General features: G+C 37.1%; 1 protein-coding gene across 1 annotated transcript in view; it reads left to right on the top strand.

Moving 5' to 3' along the window:
- The first annotated feature begins 4862 nt into the window (after positions 1–4862).
- Positions 4863–27970, top strand: part of LOC145670716 (crustapain-like) — a 143757-nt gene continuing 120649 nt past the window's right edge. The window contains exon 1 of the mRNA XM_081739497.1: positions 4863–4904. The gene's annotated coding sequence lies outside the window, so the exon portion shown is untranslated. The remainder of the gene's footprint in view (positions 4905–27970) is intronic.

Raw genomic sequence — 27970 nt, 5'->3', positions numbered from 1 at the left:
AATTACGGAATTTCTAAAACAAACTAAATATTAGTTTTGCCTTTACTCATAAACTTCAAGCTGTCCTCAAATAAAAAAATAGGAATTTTTAGAAAAACTAAGCATTAATAATTAAAGCCCCTCCCAAAATACTTTTCTAAATCCACCACTGATTATCAGTATAAAATAGTCTTCAAGGTTGTATCTGGAATATTATAGCTGAATATACAAACGAAACGAAATATTTGTTATGCCCGTACTCATAAACTTAAGCTCCTCTTAAATAAATGTTAGAAATTTTTAGAAAAAAGAAACATTATTCAGAAAAAAAACCCTCCCAAATATTTTCCTAAATCCGATACTGATTATTTCTATCAAACGGTATTCAAGGTTGTGTCCGGAAGATTATTGTTAAATCATTGCACAGCTACAGTATAACGGAAATGTGGAAGTACGCTCTGACAGACATATTGAAAAACGTACGCTTTGATTGATATATTGAAAAACATAAATTCAATTATCTGCTAGAAGCTAGAGTACTAAGCTCTAAGAAGTGAAACACGGATGACTAAAAAGAACTGATCTAGAGAAGAAAAAAAATGTTGATAATTCAGAAGTTAAAATAAAGTTAAATAGCTTCTAAAATTGTTCTCAAATACTACGTACTTTATGTTTACTTTAATTCATAAACCATGTGCTCCATCCATCATGATGGTGAATTCCAGGGCAAAATATGTCATTCAGGTCATGGAATCTTATTTAACTTTAGAGTATACTATAAGAAAGCTATTTAAACAGAAAAATCATGAAAATGAAAAAAGCCAAAATTTCCAAAATTCTCGGTTTTTTTCCCAAAAAAACCCGGCTTTTTATGTGCAAAAAACCATCTATTCAAAAATAGCCGGCTTTTTTTTTTTTTTTTTTTTTTTTGCATCTCTACGCGAATTACATGACAAGAACTTACGGGGTCGTGTTGCACGGGCCAAACCGCTCATCAGGGACCATAACGCTTTCGCACGCCGCAAATGGTGCCGCGACCATGCAACTTGGACCGTTGAGGACTGGAAACGTGTGATATGGTCGGATGAGTCATCCTTCACCCTATTCCCAACCACGGGCCGTGTTTATGTGTGGAGAACGCCCAAAGAAGCTTATGATCTGCAGTGTCTCCGCCCAACTGTGAAACATGGCGGCGGCTCGGTGATGCTGTGGGCCGCCATATCATGGTTTTCATTGGCGCCTGTGGTCACACTTAGTGCACGAATCACTGCCAACGATTATGTCGCAATTTTAAGAGACCACTTGCATCCTATGGTCCGGATGTTGTTCCCGGACAATGACGCCATCTTCCAGGATGATAATGCACCCATTCACATAGCTGTTGTTGCAGCGTGGCTTGAGGAACTCACTGTTCATCGACATTGATATGGCAGGTCATCAAGGCAGTAGAGTGTTATTACAACTAATTGGTATATACAATATAATAATAGAAAATAACTTTTAGGAATACTTACCGTAATAAAAGTTTGGGCTTGTGGAAGCCAAACTATATTGGCAGTAAGTACCGAAGAAGGAAAATTCACACCAAAATGATTTTTCTAAAGTACCAAAATTATCATATTTTAAAATAATTCGAATTTGTTTTACGCCAGAAGCAAAACGTGATCTAGTGAACGGTTAACTTGTCTAACTATACTATTGATGTTCTTGAACCTGAACGCAAAAAGTGGGGGTGATGTATATATTTTCTGAAAGCTTGGGTCAAGGTAAGATCAAAACCGGTTACCAAAATTGGGGAGATCTCATGCATTTCGCTTGGGGGCAGCATTTTACTCATTTTTATTAAAATCTTTAAGCGTGTCCGTAAAGTCCCTTCCAACCCCGAAAAATCTGAAACGGTGAGACAGATATGAAAACAGAGAAACATGTCTTTTAGCATTTTAAAAGTACAACGTATGAAAGTAAAATAAGTTGTCCCAGGGTACCACGCAGGGCCCCAGACGGGGCCCAACTCAAAACTTTTAAATGGAAAGGGGGTCAACTTGCATATCCTATGAAAGTTGGTGTTAAATGAAAGAAGATTAATCAAGTCTCGACTCTCTACGATAAGCCTATGCAAAATAGCAATGGGTCAAATATCAATTCCATCTTCATTACAAAATCTATGGCCACTCTTAACTGAATCTGAAACGGTGGGATATGTGTAAACACAGAATCATGGATATGTCATTATTTCAAAACGTATAATGATTGAAAGTGAAAAAAAAATCCAAGGTCCCTCGCAGTGTCCCATACGGGGTCCAACTCAAAATATTGAAATTGGAAAGTTGTTCAAGTTGAGTATCGTGTGAAAGTTGATGTTGAGTGAAAGAAGATGAAATAAGTGTAAATGCTTGTGCAAAATGACGGTGGGTCAAAATGTCAACACAAGCATCATTGAAAAGTCTATGGTCACTCCTATTAATCTGAAACGGTGAGACAGGTGTACGAAAAAAAAAAACTAGAACGTATCAAAGTAAGAAAGAAAAATCCCAGGGTCACACACAGGATATCAGACGGGATCCAACTCAAAAGTTTCAAATGCCAACGAATTGAACTTGAATAGTTATTTTGTTAACACTTCAACCATATTGCCATTGCATAAACATGTACTGATTAGTAACCCCCAGAAACGTTTACGTCCTCTCGCTACAACAAGGCTTGGATTATGAGAGAAAAAAGGCCCCGGGTGGATGTTGTTTATGTAAAAATTGGAAAGACGAAACTTATTGAAAAAATCGTGACTGTGCTAGTGGGAAATGCCTGAGAAATTTGGAAGAAATCGCGCATACTCTTCCCCGTTAAACATGAGAAATTCCATTTCCTTTTGCAACTAATACGATACTTGTTAATGTCGCTACGACTGACTTTCTAGAAAAAAATACTCGACTTGAAACTCTTTCTCATTTCAACATTTTGAGTTGGACCCCGTATGGGACACTGCGAGGGACCCTGGATTTTTTTTACTTTGAATCATTATACGTTTTGAAATAATGACATATCCATGTTTTTGTTTTTACACATATCCCACCGTTTCAGATTCAGTTAAGAGTGGCCATAGATTTTGTAATGAAGATGGAATTGATATTTGACCCATTGCTATTTTGCATAGGATTATCGTAGAGAGTCGAGACTTGATTAATCTTCTTTCATTTAACACTAACTTTCATAGGATATGCAAGTTGACCCACTTTCCATTTAAAAATTTTGAGTTGGGTCCCGTCTGGGACCCCGCGGGGGACCCTGGGACAACTTATTTTATTTTGATACGTTGTACTTTTAAAATGCTAAAAGAAAAATGCTAATTTTTCTGTTTTCATATCTGTCTTACAGTTTCGGATTTTTCGGGTTTGGAACGGACTTTACGCTTGAAGATTTTAATAAAAATCTTATTACTTAATTTTTTAAAATTAAAAGTAACGTGCTGCCTCCAAGCGAAATACATGAGACCTCCCCAATTTTGGTAACCGGTTTTGATCTTATTTTAAACCAAGCTTTCAGGAAATATATACATGATCCCCACTTTGTGAGTTTAGGTTCAAGTACCTCCCGTGTAAGAGGGGTTAATTTTCCTCTGCAGTAATTCCACGCTCTACGGCATTATTCATGTTGTCAAAATTTCTTTAGTTTGCATGATACAAATATTTATAGTGCTGCCAAAGTCTTGAGCTGTGGCAAAAATGAGAACTAAAACTCACACGCATGTGTTGAGCCAAGAAGGGCCTATAGCAGCGCTTGGAATGGAATACTAGGTATCAAGTCAATGTGGTATATCTATAGTATTCTATTTTATCGAACCGTGAATAATGCATTTTACAACGTAACTATCAATTACACATCAAGTCTAATCAACACGATATATAATCCATTACTCATAGAAAATGGAAGATTAACATATATTTGTTTCACAACGCATATAAATAAATGGCTAAATGGATGGTGGATGTTTAATAGATCTAGAGTAAATAATGGATGAAGTAATGAAATAATAATGATCAATGGTAATTTACCACAAATAAGAATGAAAATCATCAGAAATGAAAAACATCAGAAATGATAAAAGAAAACTATGAATAAAGATAGAAAATAAGAAAACCGATTTGACAATTGTGCTAAGCAATCAATGTTGGAAATTGAAAAGGAAAAGTGTTCTTTGTTTTGAGAATGTTGGATGAAAACAAAAAGAAGAGAACTTTAATATTCCAGTTGCTATTAATATTGCTGAAGGAATTATTGTTTGTGTTCTGTTATTATTATTATTGTTGTTGTTGTTCGTTGACACATGACAAAGTACCGGTGAATTTTGTCATAATGTGTTTCAATTAATGGTGCTAACAAATTATTTTCAATTTGGAATCGATACAAGCTAGTCAGTTTTTAGTTTCATAATTTACATTTTTATATGGAGACAACTTTTGAAAAATCAAACTTAATAACCTGCATTATTATAAAACTTCTAATAATTTCCAGAAATTTATAATTTATATTGCTTAAATTGTTTTGCAATCAATTCTAATAATTAATTTCAAATCAAAATTCTAAATGTATTCAAGGAACATAAAATTTTTATTGCAGATACACTAAATAAAAATCCTTTTCAAAATAGTAAAGGCAGAATTTATTACCTTTTGCTGATGTTCTATATAAAATTCTTTTAATGCCAAGTAAACAAATTGAATATCACTACACTGTATTACTAAAATCGTCTTGAACATTAAAAAAGGCGTTACTGTAAATAATTTAATAATTCAAAATAACTGTTGAGGATAAAGGTCGTAATAAAAGATTAAGCAAACAATAATTCATGATGAAGTAAATGAATATTGGTCACAAGTACGAAGAAAGAAAGAAAGAAGGTTGTGTATATTCAAAAGGATTTCTTTAAGGTAACAAATGAATAATCTTTAATAGTTGTAATTTGTTTTACTTTAGAGATAATAACTAAGCAAAACTCCTGAAATGTTAATTTACACAAGAGAGGTAGACGTTTTCTTCAATAACTCTAGTTTCTTGAACCTTAATCATGTAATCAAGTCATAAAAAATTAAAAGAAAGTAATATTAACAAAATGAATAGTATATATATATATATATATATATATATATATATATATATATATATATATATATATATATATATATATATATATATATATATATATATATATATATATTTTGTCCAACTGATGAATGCCATAGAGTAGGTCCAAGAATATTGAACATAGCTGAAACTAAACTAATCTAACATAATTAAATTACGGTAACTTAAACTAACCTAATGTACCATAAACTAATCTACCTACCCTACCATAGCCTAAGTTAACCTAATCTTTAAAGTACTGGACCTATTCTGCGACATACAGGCCTAAATACAATGCAATAGTAAAGATAATACTGTACGGTTTATAGGTTCTCTATTTTCGTAATAGGAAGAACCAGTATCCTATTTTATTGGACTTTGAATTTTACATCATAACTATTACAGTGGTCGCGAGGACTCGTGAAGCTTGACCTAGATTTACCAATTTCAACACCCAATAGAACACGAAGGTGTGTCCCAGTCGTCAACCTCACCCATGAAATTTTGCCATTGTCGTCTCGCGTGTTAGACGGAGAACATCTTCTGAGGGTACTGTGTTCTGGAATGTACGAGTTTCGTTTCGTTGTTGTTATTATTATTGTTATTGTTGTATTGTCATAGTTCGTGCTTTAGTTCTTTAAGTACTATTTTTCTGTCGCTCGTTTGCGGTCTTGGGAAGTAACGTAACGGAAGTAACGCATTGCTTTTTAAGTAACGTTTCCTAGTAATTCATTACATTTTTTCAAAGTAACTGTAACGATAACGCGTTACACATTTTTCAGTAACGTACAAAGGTTGCGTTATTTTTTTCGCGTTACATTTCGGATGAGTAACTACAAAATATGTTTTTTTTTAAAAAAAAAAACAAATATTTCTTTCCTTTAAGTGAATATCTCAGAATGGAACAATGGAGCATATGAACTACGTATGTCAGTGACCGACTGTCACCGACACACAGAGAAACAGATAGGATCATAGTTCCAGCGGAAAATATTTATCAACAACTAGGGTATGATTAACGATATACAGTAACGGGTTAATATGAATACACTGTATTATGATGAGCAGGCTACTTCATTACTAGAAAATAGTTTGCTGATGGTATGTAATATTGCAGTTCTTTCAGATCAATTTGCCTATCCTAGAGTCCCGTTGATTATTTTGGAACAACTACTTAAAAGCATGTATCGATTTTAGAGTTACTGGGAAGTGTTGATTCACTCCCACTTCATGTGTTCTCATTTTATTAGATATAGTGTAATGCTTCTCTATATTATGTATTTTTAATTTTACATAACAACATTGTTATTATTATATAATTAGTTTAACAGAATAATAATAATAAGCAGTCATTTTTTCTAACGGATAGGGATGGGCACGAGCCAAGCTAAAACTCGACTCGACTCGAGTCAAAGGTAATTTTCTCTAGTCGAGTTCCGAGCCGACTCACTGTTTTTGACGTCGAGTTTCGAGTCGAGTCGAGTTTGATAAATGGCTCGCTCGTTCAGCCCGTTTTGAAATCATAGCCTGATTACCTCGGAAAGCGAAACCCATGAGAAATGTAAGCAGTAATGTGGAATACTTTTAATGTTGCACACGAGAGAGTACACTGCTCGCATCTCGTCTCGTCTCGATAACGAGCCCACAAGAGATTTTTATAGCGAGCTCAGTGCGGCTTGGCTCAACTGAGCCGATGGCTAGAGCCGGCTTGCTTGGGGTGAACCATTGACCCAAGACGGCTTAGTTGGGATGAGCCATTTGCTCGGTTCGGCTCAACTCGGCCGAGGGCTCTATCCGGCTCAGTTCTCGATTCGGATCGATACTGAATGAGCTGCAAGCTGAGCTGCTCGAGTCGTTCGCAATTCTAAAGCCGGGCCGAGCAGGTTTGAACATATTTGGCCAGCGCATTATAACTTTAACAATGTTTAGCTCGAACCCGAATAATCAACACCTCAAATTCAGAAGCTCGTGAAAAATGTCCTTGACTCCTAGACTTCAAGACTACTGAGGTTGGCAGTCAACTTGTTTTTTAGTATCCAGATAAATACTGTCTGTCTTTCATATTTATACACAGGGTTGTTATAAATAATAATAATAATAATAATAATAATAATAATAATAATAATAATAATAATAATAATAATAATAATAATAATAATAATAATAATAATAATAAGTAGTAGTAGTAGTAGTAGTATCATTGATAATAATTATATTGTCTATGCAGGATAGTTGAAGAAATTACTTGAAACTCCACACAGGATTTGGCTCGACTCGAAACTCAACCCAATTTCGAGTCGAGTTGAAAGAAATTTTTCGAACCGTGTTCCCGAATCGAGCTCAAAGATGTCTGTTTCGATTCGAGTCGAGTTTCAAAGAAAACTCGTTTGAACTGGCTTGTACCCATCCCTACAAGTAATGCAGGATGAGATTTCAGTGAGTGTTACATTATACAGGTATGAAAATATTCATATAGCTGTCAAGTAAGAATTTGTTCTTGCATTTAGATAAAACGATTCAGAATATGGAATAATAATAATAATAATAATAATAATAATAATAATAATAATAATAATAATAATAATAATAGCGGTAGTGCTAGTAGTACGGAAAATTGAAGGAATACGTTTTTTTTTTTTCACATATTCAAAGTTTCAGATCTAGAAGTAACGCGTTACTTTTGAAGTAGGGTAACAGTTACTTTTTTGGTGCAAGTAAAGCTTTACATTTTAAGGGAAAGTAAAGTAACTTGTAACGCGTTACATTTTTACAAGTAACTTATCCAACAGTGCTCGTTTGCCATGTCTTCTAAATTTAGCAACGTTGTTAGTGAATTCCTGCTGTTTCCCATTTTCTCAAGTGTGCGTTCGGAAGGTAGCTCCACGAATCATTCAGAATCATTTCGATGCATCACACGTAACGGAAAGCAGTTTTATCATTCGTGTAGCGCCCAGGCTTTACGAGTCGTCGGGGTCACTATTACTGCTCGTGTAAATTCATATTTTATAAAATGAAACATTAACTGCTATTTGATTTTCAACGAATATAAAAACAATGAATAAATGGAGATAATAAATCAGTGATAAATAACAGATAAAATAATGAAATAAACAATAAGTGAATTTTAAATGTATAACATGAAGTAACGTGTAAAGAGCATTTGAATCTGTAAGATATTTGATTAAGAATTGGGAGGTGCTATGCAACAACCATTCAACCCACAACAGGACTGGCTCATGAGAGTAATGCTCGCGGAAGTAGAAACGAAAAGCAGAGTTCTGATTGGTTGGCGTTATCCATTTCTTGCCACATAGAATTCAAATAGCAGAAATCAAACATTTGCTGCTGTCGGGGTCTTCGTGGCCGAGTGAGCTAGCGCTATATGCTAGTAACGGGTGTAGCTATTTTAGTGAGTTCAAACCCGGCCCAAAGAAATTTCTTTCTTTTTTAAACATTTTTATAACACCTTTTAAATTAAAATAAGGTGAAAATAATACTCAAAAAAGTGTACTTACTTTTGTGGAGATAAGTAGTAGCAGTACTAGGAACTGGTTAGAAGCCCCGCAGGGCTCGTTTTGTTCCCCCTGTACTTCATGATATAAATTTTGTGACTAACTTAAAACAGCTGACTAGGATAGCGCGTAAAACAGCTGGCTAGAGTAACGCGCGAGAAAACGTACTTGCGAGAGCATTACTCTTCCGAATAGGTCGTCCCACAGCGAGTCAATTTTGAGGAAATTGCAGTAATAGGTTTCTCGACCCCAAGATATTACCGTATATAGGTTGAGTTTTTTCTTCATTGATGGGAGACTGACCGCAAACGCGTTACCAGAATTTTTTAGTATGTTCCTTACATATGTTCGAACCCCCCGGCAGGTTTAGCTCATTTAAAAAAAATGCGGGTTGAGTAGTTGTTGCATAACACCTCCCAATTAACAGTTTCGTCTTTTTTTATTAACTACCACCTCGGACACAGCATTCGATGGTAGCATTCAGGAAATTAGAATTTAGTTTAGCGTCTCTTTCAGTGGCGAGGCTATATGCGATTTTTTACCTACAACTTAACGTAGAATCTGAGCACATGAGCTTACGCCCGGAACCGAACCCAAGTCTCTCACGCCAAAAGTGTGTACGCTATCCACAGAGTGACGAGGGATTCTATTCAGGAAATATTTGGTTTCAGTTACTGTATATACAGTTTTAAAGCACAATCGTTCCATGTCGGGTATTTTACCTCCTTACGGAATTCAATTAAGAATCTAACGTTCTGCTACACGTGGGATGCTGCTAGTACTGTTTTGCTCCGTCTATACCATAGTCTAACTCGGACACGTTAGACTACGGCTGTGTTGCTTATACGCCTGCTCACTCCTCTTTGCTGGAACAACTTGACACAGTATATCACTTGGGTATTCGACTACCTGCTGGCGTCTTCTGTATTAGATGTGTTGCCAGTCTTTATATAGTGGCCAACCAACAATCGTTAACGTTTCGTCATGAGAGACTCCCCTTATTCTGCGTATGTGCATTGTATTCTTGACCACCCCTGTGGACCTTGTCTCCATGGTGGGTGGATTTTAGAGCGCTATGCTGCATGTTCTCGTGTTCAATCATGTATAGTGCCGGACAGAAGTCTTTGATCAGGTAATGGCGACTACTATATACAGAGCCGTAGCTAGAGATTTATTATTATTATTATTATTTGTAATGTGGAATTGCATATTAAGAAACTCATTGGGTAAATTTTAAAGAAAAGTTTCATTCGTGGTGAGGTTTTGGCCACGCGATGTTTTGGGTGGCGAGGTTTTGGCAACGCGAGGTTTTGGCCCGGCGAGATTTTGGCCCGCGAGGTTGTGGGCGGCGAGGCTTTGGCCACGCGAGGTTTTGGCCGGCGAGAGTTTGGGCGGCGATGTTTCGGCCGTCAGATTTTGTCCGTATCCCAATGTACATGCATTGTGACGGACGGGTTCTATGATCATCCAAGCGTAGGACCAATTACGAATTAAGGCCATAACATAGGGCGGACACTGGGCCGCAAATTGTTAAAAGGAGGGTTCAAAATATATTCTTATCTCGGCCAGAAGCAACGAATTCATCGCTGTGTTACAGAGTCTAGGAGTAGGGCATTATAGGAATCGCACATGAACCATGTTTGACACTTAAGGCGAAGGAAAATGGAACTTAATCTGCCACGTAAACGCGGAAGGTAAAGTACTGTACGGGGAATGCAGAAAAAGAACCAAATATGCCAAAGAAACAGGGATTCAAACTTACGTGCATACATTTTCGGTAGCGGGTATTATAGTGGAGACCGGAAAAACGCGAAAATCGCTGTAAAACTGGAAAACTTTTAACTATAGCTGCGGAATCCACTCCAGTGATGTTCAGATCGTCAGCATACGCAAATATATTTTGACTGCGAAATACAGGGGCCAGGAAATGATAATGTGGTCAATCGCCGAAGTAAAGGGTCTAGCATAGAGATGCAAAAAAGCCGGCTTTTTTGAATCGATGGTTTTTTTCACATAAAAAGCCGGCTTTTTTGGGAAAAAAACGAGAATTTTGGAAATTTTGGCTTTTTTCAACTTCATGATTTTTCTATCTAAATAGCTTTCTTATAGTATATTCTATAGTTAGATAAGAATTCCATGACCTGAATGTGATATTTCGCTCTGAAATTCACTATCAAGATGGACGGAGCACATGTTTTACGAATTAAAGCTAACATGAAGAATGTAGTATTTGAGGGTAATTTTAGAGGCTATTTAACTTTATTTTAACTTTTGAGTTATCGACATCTTTTTTCTTCTCTAGTTTGTCATCCGTGTTTCATTTCTAAGAGCTTTTAGTACTCTAGCTTCTAGCGCGAAAGTTAAACTTGCCCGTTTTTCTATTTATCCGTCAAAGCGTACGTTTTTCAATATATCCGTCAAACCGTACTTCCACATTTCTGTTATACTGTAGCTGTGAAGTGATTTAGCAATAATTTTCCGGACACAACCTTGAATACCAATTTATACAAATAATCAGTAGCGGATTTAGAAAAGTACTTTAGGAGGGATTTTTCTGATTGTTTCGTTTCCTAAAAAGTCCTAATTTTATTTAGGAAGTGCTTGAAGTTTATGAGTACAGGCATAACTAATATTTCGTTTCGTTTATATGTTTAGCAATAATCTTCCGGATACAACTTTAAAAATCATTTTATACTGAGAATCAGTGGCGGATTTAGAAAAGTATTTTGAGAAGGGTTTCTTACTAATGTTTAGTTTTTTTAAACATTCGTAATTTTTATTTGATGGGAGCTTAAAGTTTATGAGTAAAGGCATAAATAATAGATATTTCGTTTGTTGCAGACATTCCGTAACTTTGGGGAACGGGCTTCAGTCCGAAAGACCGCCCCCCTAACCTTCGCAAAACCGTCACTGCTGGTAATTAGTAATAGTAACGATTTAAAAACAATAAAAAAGGAAGTCGCCCAACTCACAGTACACGCACTATTTCTACATTCACAGATGGAATGAAGAAAAGCTTTGTCAGAATGGTCGAATGCTGGTTGAATCCCGGACTTCCGATAGAAGCGCAAAAGCTAATCACTCAGTCATGTTTGTTGTGCAGTTGTATTTAGCTTAACTTAAATATATTCCGTAGTCTTTTTTTTTGGGGGGGGGAGGAGTTCCGTAATGATATGTTGAATCCCTCTTGTTAAAAATTCAGAAAACTTGAGGATTGGGTAAACTGTGATGGTGGTTCTATAAAACTTAACTGTAGAATTTCAAGAATATACAGAACCAAAAGCTCTAGATGTGCAGCCTTTAAGTGTATCGTATAAATCTAAATATTTCTCTTATGTTTTATTTTAATTTTATTTTGTTTCAAAAAGAGGGTATGGAATATTTTGAAGTAAAAATACTACATACTATTTTGCTAGTTATTTGTGTATTCTTTAAAAAGAAGTGTTTACTTTTAGGGTTGGCTGGTTTACACCAACTTTTTTTTTTTTTTAATAACTGGTTTAAACCACAAAAATAAAAAGAATGAAAAATGCGAATCGTGTGAACTTCATGGTAACTTTTCCAGATATCAAACCACCTGCAATAGCTTTATTTCCCTTTCACCTCTTAATCAAGGTGTCCCATGTTCAATTCTCGGTCGAACCATAAACCTTCGTTCATGCGTAACCCAAGTAGCGGTTCGGATATCAGTTTAAGCGAAAGTCTTCTCCTTGATAACCTCGGTATTTCGTAAGGATGTTAAGCCTAAATATACGAAACAAACCAAATTGTATATTTCTACATGCCTAAATGCGTGTTGTTTTATAAAGAAGCCAATATTGCTTAAATATATTGATAGAAATTGGCAAAATTTATCGATTGCCTACGTAGCTTCCAACATTAGCTTGGATTGGACTTTCAATGATATCTACGTACCGGTACTAAATTTGTAATTTAATACCTCAGTGTTAGCGTACTGATTATGGTACGTTGACCTTTAAATTTTACATGCAAAGCAATAACAGGATTTTCCCGTTATTGTCTTACATTTCAAGTAATGACGGGATTTTCCCAATGGCTAGGGCGGGAGATTCTCAACTTAAGAAATTTACTGACCGCACTTCTTTAAGCTTATGGCAGTTCTTCCGGCATAACCCCGCTGTTGCATAATAACATCAAGGCGAAACAAACTTATTTCTGTGAATATGTAATATAAATCCATAAAGCAAAAAATCTAAGTTAAAAAAGCCTGGTTTAAACCAAAAATGCCTGGTTTAAACATCCCCCAAAAAACGGGTTTTTGGCATTTTCAAAAACCACCACGGTTCTTGCCAACTCTGCTTACTTTTGTATATATGAGGTTAAAAAATTCTTATTATATACACATTGGTTAATCCTGTAGAATTCATAATGTATATATGTTGAAGAAAAATTGTTTGAAATATATTTTCGAAATTCATACTTTATTTTCGATGTTTTATATTATTATCAGCATCAACCACTAATTAAATGATTTTTTGTGTTATAGAGAAGCGATACAAAGTCTGTTTTATCAATTTAAAGCAGTATTTTGAAAAAAGCCCAAAATTTCCGAAGCAAAAAAGCAAAGCAGAAAAAACCGAGTTTTTTTTCAAAAAAGCCGGTTTTTTTCCGAGCCCTTGCATCTCTAGTCTAGCACTAATGTAAAAAGCGTGAAAGACACACTACAACCAGGGCCGTGCTGGGATACTAACGGGCCGGTGGACAAGTCTAACAAAAGGGCGCCCATACAAACGTGAACACACACACAGACACACAGACACACACACACACACACACACACACATATATATATATATATATATATATATATATATATATATATATATATATATGTGTGTGTGTGTGTGTGTGTGTATTTGTGTGTGTGTGTGTGTGCGTAGGTGGGTGGGTGTGGGTGTGTGGTATAACTTAATTAATGTGGTAAACGTCAGGGGGTGTTTGCTGTCCCAGAGATAGGATGGAAAGTATTGGCCAACCTGGCAGTAAAGATGCATCGGAGCTATGACCACCCGAAAATTTTCGGACAAATGCAAAGAAAAGCCATACTCGAGAACAAAATGTTGGATCGAAATTGGGCAAAAGAGAATGTCCATTATATTTATTTGTAGATTCCATTAGTATACAATCGGGTGTAGTGCAATGGCGGTGCAAGGGTGACTCCCAAACAAACTGGAGTATTCCTTCGAGTATTTTAGCAAATGTTGAATGAGGAAAATGTTCAACAATCAAGTGCAAGATTTCAACAATCAAAAGTAATAGTACAGCGTTCAAATTAGAACACTTAGAATTCGAAAGAGAGATACACATGTGTGATATTGGAATGTCACGGCAATAAATACATTCTCGGAAGAAGAATTTAAATGAAAAGAATTCTTTAAGTCTTTAAGGCATCAGAGTTATATCTTCTAGGCTAATGGTGACGGATGATATATTAACGACTTCCTGTACAAATTAAGAGTGTGTGAAAATAGAAAAAAAAAACTTTGATCCAGATTAGTTTTATAACGACTGCGCATAAGACAGTCAGGTGGCAAAGATCATATATGATGAACGAGAGTACAAGGGATTCTTCACATGACAACAACGATTGTTACAAATGATGTCAACACAATTTTTGAGAAAGTAAGCTAAATTAAAAGATTTCCTCCTTGTAATACGCAATTCTGTGAAAGATAATAATTCGGAGTACAGAAGTAATGAAACCCGACGAAATACAACCTGTTGCGCTTGTTGCACAATGATAGAAGGAAATACAGAACTACCGATTTATTCTCTTTCGTACAAAGTAAGAAAGCTATGAAATACCCAAGGGACCTTGTACAGTGTTTATAAAATGCAGTATGTGTAACACGAGACAGCTGTGAATAAGAGTTCACAGTCTGATATTGTAGATCGTTGACCGTATTGCAAAGATGATATAGGTGAAGCAAAATTTTCCGCATGCGGTGAAACACACCTGAAATTTCGCAATTGACTGCCGCAGCTATATTAATTCGAGCAACAAGTTCTTCGGCTGTTGTATCTGGTGTTGCACACAAAAGGCGTTTCAATCACCCCCTTTAAAAAAGAATCAAAGGGGCGTGAGGTAGGATGAACGAAGTCGTCATAACACAGGTCCTTCTCCCCAATCCAAAGATCTGGAATGTTTCATTTAGGTAGGTCTGCATATTTTTTTAAAGGTGCTCTGTGTGCAGGTGCTCTGTCATACTGGGATCACATCTGCTGTTTTATGTTCAAGGGCATATGTTTTAACAATTTCGGGAGAACACTACGTAAAAATAAAAAGTATGTCCTCTCACAGGCGAGTCGGCAATAAATAAGTTTCTACCCCAAAATTATCCACCATATTGCACAGCACGCTCACATTACATCTATACTGCTGATCGTTCACTTGAGTTGAATGTTAATTTTTATGCCCAACACTTGGTTACTGCTAGTTTCAGGACGGTCTCTGATCATTCCAAGTTCGCTGTCTTCAAATTCAACTGCCCACATGGCGCAATTCCGAATTCACGTAGGGGAAATGGAATATGGACGCGTGGAAAGAATACAGGGAAAATTAGTCTCCTTTGAGGGCGACGGTCACGATATAAATGAATCGCCTCTGGGCTATTTCTCTTTGCATATCCATAAATGAGGTGCATATCTGCTACCTCATTGATAGGGTAATCTGCCATTGCACAGGCACAAACAGGTTAACACAATCAATTTTAATTAAACACCAACGTCTACATTTTTACACGACCGTGAATACCTAGGTATAACCTTCTAGCGTTGAACGCATCATTTCCTATTCTGTTATAAAGCAATTCCATCGGACTACATATATCACTCAAGTTGCGTTGATGCCTACTATAGCACAGCCACGCTAACTGACTCCACAGTAAAACTGCAAGATAATCATCTGCGATCCATTCGCAATTGACACACAAGGGACGATAATTCCGTAATGTGCGACAAAAGCATCTTACCCTCAGTGAAAGTACTTTAAGCTACGTATGCACTGCTACATGTACGGAAAAGTGCCACATTCTCTTTGCTCCATGTAGGTTTTCATCCATCTACAAGGCATAGAACGTCGAGAAAATATTTTCTTCAATTTTTGGATGTAATTCCAACGAGCTTTCTTCTAGAAATTTTCTACAGCAGTGACAAAATCAAAATGTAAGTGAGCTACACCAGGACGCGATTTTGGTATATTCACAATAGCAATGTAGTTTTTTGTAGCTCATGGGTAAGGGGCGATTTGCCAACTCCAAGGGAGGGGAAAAGCAAATCGAAAATATCCCTGTAAGAATATTCACCTAACGGATAAATCAAGTATATTCACCCAGTGCATTTCTTCGCATCGATATGTAACATGTACAGCATCTCGTGTTTCGTCTATTTTTGTTGCATCTGTGCACAGAAATATATATATATCACGGAATTACATATTACGAAGAGGAAACCCTTTAATCCAGCTTTAACCCTTTTACAAATATGTATTCAGGAAATATTTGGGAATCTTGTGTCATGTGGAGAATCCATTGTACACTCGTTCATCGCTTATGATCTTTGCATTTTTGGATACTACATGTTATGTTTGTTTATATGCCACCTGATTGTCCTATGCACTATCGTTTTAAACCTAATCTTAATCAAAGTTATTTTTTTCATTTTTACACACTCGTAACTTGGACAGGAAGCTGTTCATTTATCATCCGTCACCATTAGCCCAGAAGATATAACTGTGATACGTTAAAGATTTCGTTTCATTTAAGAGGCTTCATCCCGGCGAAATTAAAATACCGCTAATTTTACAGTAATCATGTTATATCTTCAAATAGATAAAATATAATCGAAATGTAGAACAAGAGCGCCCTAGACAATATCATTTTACATGAGATAGCGTTAACACGACTCACTTATCTGCTTTCTCACTTTTCGCGTTTCTAAACGGCTGAAAACAGAAAGCCACTAGGAGACTTGTGATAACGGTACCTCACGCAAAATAATATTGTCTAGGGCGCTCTTGTTCCATATTTCAATTATCTTTTATCTATTTGAAGATATCACATAATTACTGTAAAATTAGCGGTATTTTAATTTCGACAGGATGACGCCTCTTAAGTTTTTCTTCCGAGAATTTATTCTGTATTGAGACAAAATAGATTAATTACCCGTGTGTGTCTCTCTTTCTTTCGAATTATAAGTGTTCTTCTAACTTGAACGATATACTATTATTTCTGATTGTTGAAATCTCGAATTTGACTTTTTGTTCATTTCCCTCACGCAACGTTTGATAAAATACTCAAAAGAATACTCCATTTTCTTTGGGAGTCACCCTTGCGCCGCCATTGCACTATATCCGATTGTACTCTAGCTGAATCTAAAATTAATGGACATTCTCTTTTACCTGACTTTGATCCGTAGTTTTGTTCTTGAGCTATGGCTGTTTTCACATTTTTCGACAAATTTTTGAGTGATCAAGGTGCTGAAAGAAGGCATTTACATCGAGTGTCAGGAATCACCTCAGGACGTTTGTTATATTAATTAATTTACCCCTGTGTATATAGTGCGCCACTTTATGTATTAAATTCACCCAATTTGTTTAGTAACGTAAATAGCTAAACCGTGAAAACGTCTTTATTAGAGAAACATTGTTATTTCATCTAATAAACTTTTTGTCCAACAAAATGAAGCTAAATATATACCAGTAAATCAATATAGTGATACAAGCTATATTTTAGAAATACAATGAAACGATTGTTCGAACACAGCTCTAAAACACACAACAATCAAATTTGTAAATAAAAAGTAGAGATGCGCACAAGACGAGTCGAAACACGGTTTCCCTGACAAAATTCGAGTCGAGACAGGGCTCTTACAATTCGAGTCAGGACATCACTTTTACAGCACATTTTCGAGACGAGACAGCCACAAATCTTGTCTCGTGCGCATCAGTAATAAAAAGCTTAAAATAAACTTGAATTGCTTAAACTGCGCTTTATTGATTACGCTTAACTTCTGAAACTTTTTTTTTTGTCAATAAATGAGTAGCAGCACGAAAACCTTCTACATTATCTTATCAAATAGACCTACATGTTAATTGCTTTACTGGCTCTATACATAATTTGAAAAGTGATTGTACTCTTTACCATACAGAAGAACTGTGCCATACAGAAGAATAAATAAATCCGTTTTTCTTTGATGTGGTTTCGGAAGGGCGTCTTATGTAAAGGACGCGGTGTACCCTTCACAGGTTCTTTACCAACAGTAAAATTATGTATTAATTGTACAGAACTGCGCCATATAGAAAAATAAATAAATCCGCTTTGTATGTGGTTTCGCAAGGACGCCTTATATAAAGGGTGCAGTGTACCCTTCACGGGTTCTTTACCAACAGTAAAAGCATGTATTTATTGTTCAGAATTGTGCCATACAGAAGGATAAATAAATCCGTTTTTCTTTGATGTGGTTTCCAAGGGCGCCTGATATAAAGGGCGCAGTGTACCCTTCACGGGTTCTTTACCAACAGTAAAATTATGTATTAATTGTACAGAACTGTGCCATATAGAAGAATAAATAAATCCGCTTTTTTATGTGGTTTCGCAAGGGCGCCTTATATAAAGGGCGCAGTGTATCCTTCACGGGCTCTTTACCAACAGTAAAAGCATGTATTTATTGTTCAGAACTTTGCCATACAGAGGAATAAATAAAACCGTGTTTCTTTGATGTGGTTTCGCAAGGGTGCCTGATATAAAAGGCGCAGTGTACTCTTTACGGGTTCTTTACCAAGAGTAAAATTATCTATTCATTGTACAGAACTGCGCCATATAGAAAAATAAATAAATCCGCTTTGTATGTGGTTTCGCAAGGACGCCTTATATAAAGGGTACAGTGTACCCTTCACGGGTTCTTTACCAACAGTAAAAGCATGTATTTATTGTTCAGAACTGTGTCATACAGAAGAATAAATAAATCCGTTTTTCTTTGATGTGGTTTCCAAGGGCGCCTGATATAAAGGGCGCAGTGTACCCTTCACGGGTTCTTTACCAACAGTAAAATTATGTATTAATTGTACAGAACTGTGCCATATAGAAGAATAAATAAATCCGTTTTTTTATGTGGTTTCGCAAAGGCGCCTTATATAAAGGGCGCAGTGTACCCTTTATGGGTTCTTTACCAACAGTAAAAGCATGTATTTATTGTACAGAACTGTGCCATACAGATGAATAAATAAATCCGTTTTTCTTTGATGTAGTTTCGCAAGGGCGCCTTATATAAAGGGTGCAGTGTACTTACCACAGGTTCTTTACCAATAACAACTGTAAGAATATATTATTTAAAAAAACACTCGTACCTCTATTTATAATGAGATGTTTGGAAGGGCGCACCGGGACATGTCCCGATATCCCGGTGGGCCAGCACAGGCCTGACTACAACCCTGGCGCAAGCCTCATTTTAAATGAATATCGGGGAATAAATGGCCCTTAATCTTAATACGAATGTTCGCTCTGGCATAAAGATAGAAGATGAATTGCCGGAAGGCTAAAGGGAAGCCCCAGGCTTCGAGAGATAACGCTAAGAAGCCATGATCGACGCTATCATGCCCTTTTTCCAGGTCCACCACCAGTGCTCTCGGCGGCACATGACAGAAATGAAAATACTCAAAAAGATCTCTAAGTAAACGAAGAGTAACTGCAGGTTATGAGTCGCATGGAGTGTCGCCTGAAAAGCACTGATATAGCGACGAATATTTGGTCGTAGCAGCGAGGTGAGAACTTTCGTGAAGAGCTTTAAGTAGACTGGCAATAAAGAGATAGGGCGGAAGTCTGAAACCTCACGTGCAGAAGATTTAGGAATAAGTACAAGGAGAGCGGTGTTGTGCGTAAAAGCAACTCCTCATAATAAATTGTCAAATATAGTGACGAGTGTTACACTGAGACATGGCTAGTAACGTGAGTAAAATGCTAGGTTCAAGACGTCGGTTCAAGGGGCACTACGAGCTTTTGCTTTCTTGAGAACTATTAAAATTTCAATTTCTGTTATGGGACTCATTAACAGGTGACCTTCTTGATCCGAGAGTTGGTGGGTTAGCGTGGATAAGAATTTCGGTTCATACGCATAACCCATCGGCTTTGCACTTGCAAAATCGGTATAATAGAGTGTAAATTCATATAAAATCTGGAAAGCAACGTTGGTAGTCGTCCCTTCACTTAAACCAAAAGAAGGGATGAAATGAAAATGAAATGAAATCTTTGAGTTTTACGTCCCACTTTTATGCCGGTTAGGCTAAAGGAGACGCTGATGATGAGTAATGAATAAAACGGTGGAATGAAGAATGTGGATGGAAACGGGAGAACCCCGAGAAAACACACGCACACGGTGTTTGTCCACCACTAAGTTCACTTGGCGGGGGATGGGATCGAATCCGGGACCCCAGCACCAGAGGTGAACGCTCTACCACTGAGCCACCGCGGCCCCAAAAGAAGGGGTGAAAGTCGAATGCCTTGTCCCTAGAAGTCGGTCAACGTGATATATAGACGCAATTTCCTCTGGGAAACAATGGCAAAATTCTCAGAAAAATAAGCTTGCATGAACGAATATGTGTAAATCTGTTTCAATCAACATTTTAGATCGTTAATGCATGCTAAAGTTTCCAGTGAAGCAGTTGCAGCCCAAAGTTTACAAAGAGCACTATTAAAAAATTCCTGCAACTGACGATCGTCTTCACGTGCGATTGGACGCGCCATTGAAAAACGCTACAAATTTTGGGCATACAATATAAGTTCCACCATGATCCGACAGCAGGATAATATTTCTGCATACTTCAACAATAGACAAACCGAGTAGAGAACACCTTCACCACTTCCTCTCGTGACATAACTTCAGTATTAATTTTCCTAAAAGAGATACCACGTGCTGCAGTTATAAAAAAAGGCAATTTAAATTCCACTTCTATTGAGGCATGGACCGGAAAAGGCAAGTGAAGAGTCGACAAAGGGACCACTGTTGAACTTAAAGGTACCGTTACGTATGCGCTGTTGATTTTGCTTTTAGTTCTCGAACAACAGAACGTAAAAGCATGTGGCGATTTGGAGACACTGAGCGCATCATGTAACTGCGTAGTTCGCACAAGCAACACGAACGCATAATATGGAGGTTTGAGGGTGAGAGAATCCTGGGGGCTAATTAGCACATTAAAATCGCCTACCAAATACTGATTAATGCCGTGCGAATTTAAAGAGTGAATGGTGTGTTTATAAAACTGTTCCCTTTCCCGTACTATGAGATAGTCAGATAGAGCACACAATATAATTAAACAAATATTTTGAATGTAACAGTGAATGGCCCTCCCATCGGGAGATATCACTACTCTATCATACGTAGGACCCTTCCATACCAAAGCGCCGCCTCTGTAGATGATTCACAGTTAATTATTGCGTGGAAATCAGTCAGAAAGTCTAACAACTTAAAAGAAAGTTAAACTATGCCACATACGTCGGGGCACGGTGCTCAATAAATTGTTTAAGAAGGGACTTATTAGGCGCTGAACTCAGTTGATGTATATTAAGAGCTAACACTGTAACGGAATTTGCAGCTGACATATTGTTAAAAAACAAAAGTAAAATAAAATAAAATAAAAATAAAAATAATATACTTACTACAAATATAAGAATCGTTTTCTTCGCACCAGAGTGAAAATGCTCAAGTCACTCATGTTATTTCGTGTAATATAGAACTCTGTTGTCTCCTAATAAAGAGGATAAACATAACCATTCAGACATAAATAACCAACATGTTGCCACAAAAATGCTCACTGTTAAAAAAATGATTCAAAGGACAGGCGCACCTACCCTCACGTAAGTTCCGAATCAGAAATTGCATGTTCTTGCGATCTGAGGTCACTGATTCTGTTTTATCTGTTCCTTTAACTGCACCAAGAAGAAAACTCAGTTTTTTCCTCGTAGATGACCTTGTTACTCCTCGCTTTTTTTGTTGTGAAGAGGGGTCAGGAAAAACAGACACATCACCTTGAGGAACTGTAGGAGAAATGAAGATCTCTGTCTGTTTTAGAGATGAAGTCACTCAACCGCGGAAGATTATCAGGGAGGGAGACACTAGATGACATTGGGCGCACAACATCCAGTGGTGTAAATTTGATACTGACTCTGCCAAAACTGCTTGATCTGGCGATAACACCGATACGGAGCGTGATTTTGAAAACTCAGAAAACTCACTCGCATCGTTCAAAAAAAGAAACTCCTGGGGAGCCCCGAACAGGATCCTGGTGGACTTCTGCTCGAGCCTCCAAAAGCCGTGAAGACGGAATGGATTGTTGCACTTTTCCAGGTTTAGTCATTTGAACAGACGCGGGGCAGGTTTCGCACTCACAGGTTTTGATTTTTTCAACGGACAAACGGAGATCATATGTAAACGCGATTAGCAAAATTAAACGAGACGAAATATGTTTCTTTAGTTCCATATGAATAATCCGGATACGACTGTCAATCCCGTAAGAAAAACGAGCTGCCAAAATTTGGCGTTCCACTTGACGCACCTTGCCGTAAGATCTAAAATGTTCTTCAAGTAACTGTAAATGCGCCTCCAAAGGGAAGTCATATATTCTAATCCACTTTATTGGAGTTTCCGCTGGTAAAATACTTAAAGTGGCAAATTCCATCGGCATGATGAAAGACCACCAAATCAGGGGAGTAGAAGCGAACTGTTCATACGCTTGTACATTCTTAAACTTCAGATAAATACTATGAGACTCTGAGTGTAACTGAAGGGCTCAAATATTGTCAAAAATGCTCGGAAAAGTCTCACTTAACCACTGATAAATTTGACTTAAAGTCGGGCATGAACTTCGGAATTTTTTATTAAAGAGAAATTTAAACTGCAGGTCCTTCTTGTAATCCTTAACTACTCAGATGGATTCACCTGTAAGAGCACTGAACTCACACACTGTTGGGCACTAACAGGCCAAACTCAATAAGCACTAGTAACGTTAAGAGCACACAAGTTCTCAGAAGTAGAACAAACAGATCTAACACAGCCACACTACTCCACGATGTGCTTCGTTCGACGATTCGAGCGGAACTGACCCTAACACTGCTCTTTTAAGTAAGAGTCAAGAAACACTCGTGAATGTAGGAAATTGGAAACGTTTACAATTCCAAAATTTATTAACGATGAAACACTGATTTCAGTCATGTTAAAATACCATAGTCCAGAGAATAAGTTTAAATTAAAAAAGGCCGAAAGTATCTCCGTAACTTAACTATTTTATTCGGTTATTCTCGTTTTACATTTATTTCCCGTAACCTTCAACGACAGGGACACGAACACAGATACATCGAGGACATTTAATATTTCAAAGGCTCTCCCGCCGGGAATCGAAACTGAGACCTCGCTTACTAAACTATCTGATGGGTTGGGTAGGTGGTTCGTTCCCAAGACAAGTAAGCTTGAGACGGACAATATCGTGCTTGTGGGTTTTTCCGGGACACTCCCACTTTCTCTTTCCAACAATTCGTCCAGCATAATTTATTTGGTTTATTTATAGTCTTTGTCAACCTAGCAGACACGATCGTAGGACATTAAACGTAAAGATTACATTTTCAAGCTGTTAACCCTAACCAATTCAAACCGAAAAAGTGTTGTATTTTCTATTGCTCATTAACGTGTTTTCACAAAAAACATATAGAGAAAAAACACGGGAAATCAAAATTCCATTCAAAAGTGAAACGGCAGACTTACAATATCTTAACCAAAAGCGAAACCAGTACATATCGTTTGGAACTTTCCAAAATATATGTATATATTCTGGAAAATGTCAATATAGTGTGTATTTTCCCACAAAACTGAACCAAATTACGGTTCGTTTTCTGAAATAAACGAGAACATTCTATTTGAAGCTTAAACCCAACCCAAACCAGTTAACCCAGAGATGGCGTGGGACAATGAAAACTTAACCCACGACCCACTGACCCAGCACCCATCGTGAACCACGATCCACTGACCCACCACCCACCATTACCCAGGACCCAACATGATCCACCATCCACCGTAACCCACTCTGATCTATGACCCACCGTTAGCCACTCTGACTCACCACCCACTCTGACCCACTCCGACGCACCATCCACCATGAAACACTGACCCACCAAAACGCATCTTCAACTCTGTCACATGACGCACGGCCTGTTCTCTACCGACTAAAGAGTTTTCAATTGTAATACAACCAGGTTGTGAAATTCTAACTAATCGGAGTTGGAATTTCTACGGTCAGTCGCTGAAGCAGCGCTCTGTTACAATAACGATGGATCTGACCTGTACGGTGTAAAATGGTAAAGTCGTTTGCCATGGGTAAAATTACGATGAATTTCAATTAAATTATCATGGTTTAATTATGTCCTTGTTGAATTATCGATACTTCTCACTGGAAAAACGGATGAAATTTTTAAAGTTCCAAATCGAGGTAAGTGAACCAACGTACAGAAGCTTACATTAGAAATGTTATGTCTATTTTTCTCACAACGTTATGTGCTGATTGCTCTGTGTTCTAAGCGCTACACATAATAAACAAACTTCAGCAATTATTATAGGAGAAAGCGCGTGGTAGGCAGCGGCGGACCCAGGGGGCAATCGGAACGATCGCCCCCAGAAGAGGGGACTTTCTTATTTTACATATAAATAAACAAGAGTTCGGAGCTCTTAAAAGTAGCTCTAATAGCAGCATTACAACCCAACTCCGGCAGAAGTGCGTCCTGGATCCGCGCCTGATGGTAAGCATATATGGCTATATGATGCGAAGCACTGTAATGTTTGTTTCTCAACTAATATCGATCTTTTTCGATTATTTTTACAAACTAACCCACTATCAATTTACTATATATAGAAAGTGCCGCCCCTTTCCATAAAGGAGAAGTTAAAAAAATGCTAGGAGACTTTCTGTTCATTTTCAATAAAGAGTTAATATACTGAATTTCAGCTCCGTAAGTTGAAAGGCTTGTAAGATACTCAATTTTTTCGCAAAAGTTTGGGTTCCCCACTATCCCTTAGAATATTATTATAATGAAAGCAATATGATAATACCCCAGTTTGGATTAAGGTCTAACTATATACCAAAATTCATTTAATTTGACTGCCATTTGGCCGTGATGATTAATAACATGTATTACATTCAATTTTTTATATAAGAATTTAGATATATTTATAAAAAGGCCTTGTGTCCATCTTAAACACAAATTAAACATAACTTTCTTACAAGGCTGTCTATATTCTGAAGAAGGAAGTGATATACTTCCGAAACTGTAACATTTCTCGCTAATTTATAATAAAGAATATAGACAGCCTTGTAAGAAAGTTATGTTTAATTTGTGTTTAAGAATTTAGATATTACATTGATTCAAAAATGTATTTTTTCTGTAGTTAGCTCCTCTAAAAACTCAAAGGCTGTGTGTTTCGAAAGCCATGTAATAGTATAAGTCCTATTGTTATTATTACAATTACAAGTATCAATATCCAAAAATGCCTCAAGTTATTTTTTCACTTAGAGATACTCATTTCTGTATCGTGGGTTCCTGTCACCACGGCATGGCGCGTCCTCAGGTTGCGGATCGAGGAGAAGGCCTCTAGATATAGAGGTTAGCTGCGAATATACTGAATAAGCAGTCGCGGACAGACGACTAGGAGTGGTCCTCCAGCTTGGGGGTTTGGGTAAGGCTAACACCCTCATCCTGTAAAAAAAAGGTACTTGTTCAGAAACATTCACAAAAGCCTCGGACAAGGACTGATAACTTGGCACGACATCAGCAAAAGAAAATGGACATGAGATTTGGAACATGGAATATTAGAAGTCTTTATAGGGCAGGCGCGTTAAAATCTGTAACGAGTGAGTTAGAGAAATACAGGATGGACTTAGTAGGAGTTCAGGAAGTTAGGTGGGAAGGAAATGGATCTGAGAATTCCGGAAATTTTACGTTCTTTTACGGGGAAGGAAATAAAAATCACCAGTTAGGAACAGGGTTTTTCATTCACAAACGAATATTACCAGCAATTAAACGGGTTGAATTTGTTACTGACAGACTTTCTTTTATTACTCTTAAGGGACGGTGGTGTGATATTATTGTTTTAAATGTACATGCTCCAACTGAAGATAAGGGTGACGATATAAAAGATAGTTTTTACGAAGAAGTGGAACGGATATTTGACCAACTCCCGCGATACCATATGAAGATTCTATTAGGGGATTTCAATGCGAAGGTAGGACGAGAGGATATTTTCAAACCGATTATAGGGAACGAAAGTTTGCATAAGGAAAGTAATGACAACGGTGTTAGACTCGTGAACTTTGCAACATCCAAAAACCTAATCGTGAAGAGTACAAAATTCCCACATCGCGACGTTCATAAATACACTTGGACATCACCAGACGGAAAAACACATAATCAAATTGATCACGTTTTAGTAGATAGAAGAAGACAATCTAGCATAATTGACGTCCGGTCGTTTAGAGGGGCTGATTGTGACACTGATCACTACCTGGTAGTAGTTATAATACGGGAGAGATTATCGTTGAATAAAGGTAATATTCAATGTCCGAAAACGGAGAGATTTAATTTAAAGAAATTAGAAGAGAGCCAGGTAAGAGAGGAATACCAGATTGAAGTTTCGAATAGATTCGCGGTTTTAGAAGACTCGGAGTGCACTAGTGTTGAGGATACTTGGATTGAAATTAGAGATAGCATTAAAAGTTCAGCAATAGAAAAATTGGGACACGCGGAAATACATAGGAACAAACCATGGTTCGACCAAGAATGCATTAAACTAGCAGAGAAGAGAAAACAGGCAAAATTACGGTGGCTACAAAATCCGAATGAAACAACTACACAAAATTTCGCAGATATCAGGCGGGAAACTTCCAAAACTTTTAGAACAAAGAAACGGAATTTTTTGAAAGCTAAAATTAAGGAACTTGAAGATAATAGTAAAAATAAAAATATTCGGGACATGTATAAGGGGATCAGCGAATTTAAGAAAGGCTATCAACCTCGTGCTTATATATTAAAGAAATCTGACGGAACAGTTCTCACCGATACGGATAGCCTCTTAAATAGATGGAAAGATTTCTTTGACGATTTGCTGAACACGCAGCCAAAAACTAATGTGCGTGGAGAAAAGGAGATACACACCGCAGAACCGTATATTCCAGAACCCAATCGAATAGAAGTGGAAGCCGCTATAAAGAAATTGAAGAAACACAAATCTCCGGGTGTAGATGAAATTCCGGCTGAGTTAATTTTAGCTGGAGGCGAAAAATTGTGGAACAAGATACACAAACTCATTCTCCTTATCTGGAACAAGGAAGAATTGCCACAAGAGTGGAAAGAATCAATCATTGTTCCAATTCATAAGAAAGGCGACAAAACTGACTGTAATAATTATCGAGGCATTTCTCTTCTGTCAACATCCTATAAAATCCTTTCAAATATTCTGTTAGCAAGATTGACCCCATACGCAGATGAAATTATTGGAGATTATCAGTGCGGATTTAGACGAAATCGATCAACTATCGACCAAATATTTACCATTCGCCAAATACTCGAAAAGAAGTGGGAATACAATACCCCGGTACATCAACTATTTATTGATTTTAGAAAGGCTTACGACTCGGTTAGGAGAGAAACATTATACAACGTTCTTACAGAACTTGGAATACCGAGAAAGCTAATTAGATTAATTAAGATATGTTTAAGTGAATCCCAAAGTAAAGTCCGGATAGGAAAATTTTTGGCTACGAGCTTCCACGTCGAAAATGGCCTGAAACAAGGAGATGCGTTGTCGCCATTATTATTTAACTTTGTGCTGGAATACGCCATAAGGAAAATCAAAGATAGCAATCAGGGCCTAGAGTTGAACGGCATTCACCAGGTTATGGCATATGCTGATGATGAAAATTTAATAGGGGATGATAGGAGAACAGTAGAAATAAATGCAGAGATCTTATTAAACGCTTGCAGGGACATGGGTTTAGAAGTAAATGCAGAGAAAACTAAATACATAGAAGTGCGTCGGGACCGTAATACGGCAAATTGTGGAGGCGTTAAAATTATAAATAATGCTTTTGATAAAGTGGATACTTTCAAATATTTAGGATCAATATTAACAGACGAAAATCATATTCACGAAGAAATTAAATGTCGACTAAAAGCAGGGAATTCGTGTTACTATTCGGTTCAAAATCTCTTGTCGTCGCGAATTCTGTCGAGGAATTTGAAGCTTAAAATATATAAAACGATAATCATGCCTGTTGTTCTGTATGGTTGTGAAACATGGTCGCTTACTTT

The sequence above is a fragment of the Thermobia domestica genome, chromosome 14 (assembly GCF_964235325.1).
Source record: "Thermobia domestica chromosome 14, izTheDome1.hap1.1, whole genome shotgun sequence".
Lineage (NCBI taxonomy): Eukaryota > Metazoa > Arthropoda > Insecta > Zygentoma > Lepismatidae > Thermobia > Thermobia domestica.
Note: the sequence above shows the minus strand (reverse complement) of the source record. Positions and strands in the feature narration are given on the sequence as shown.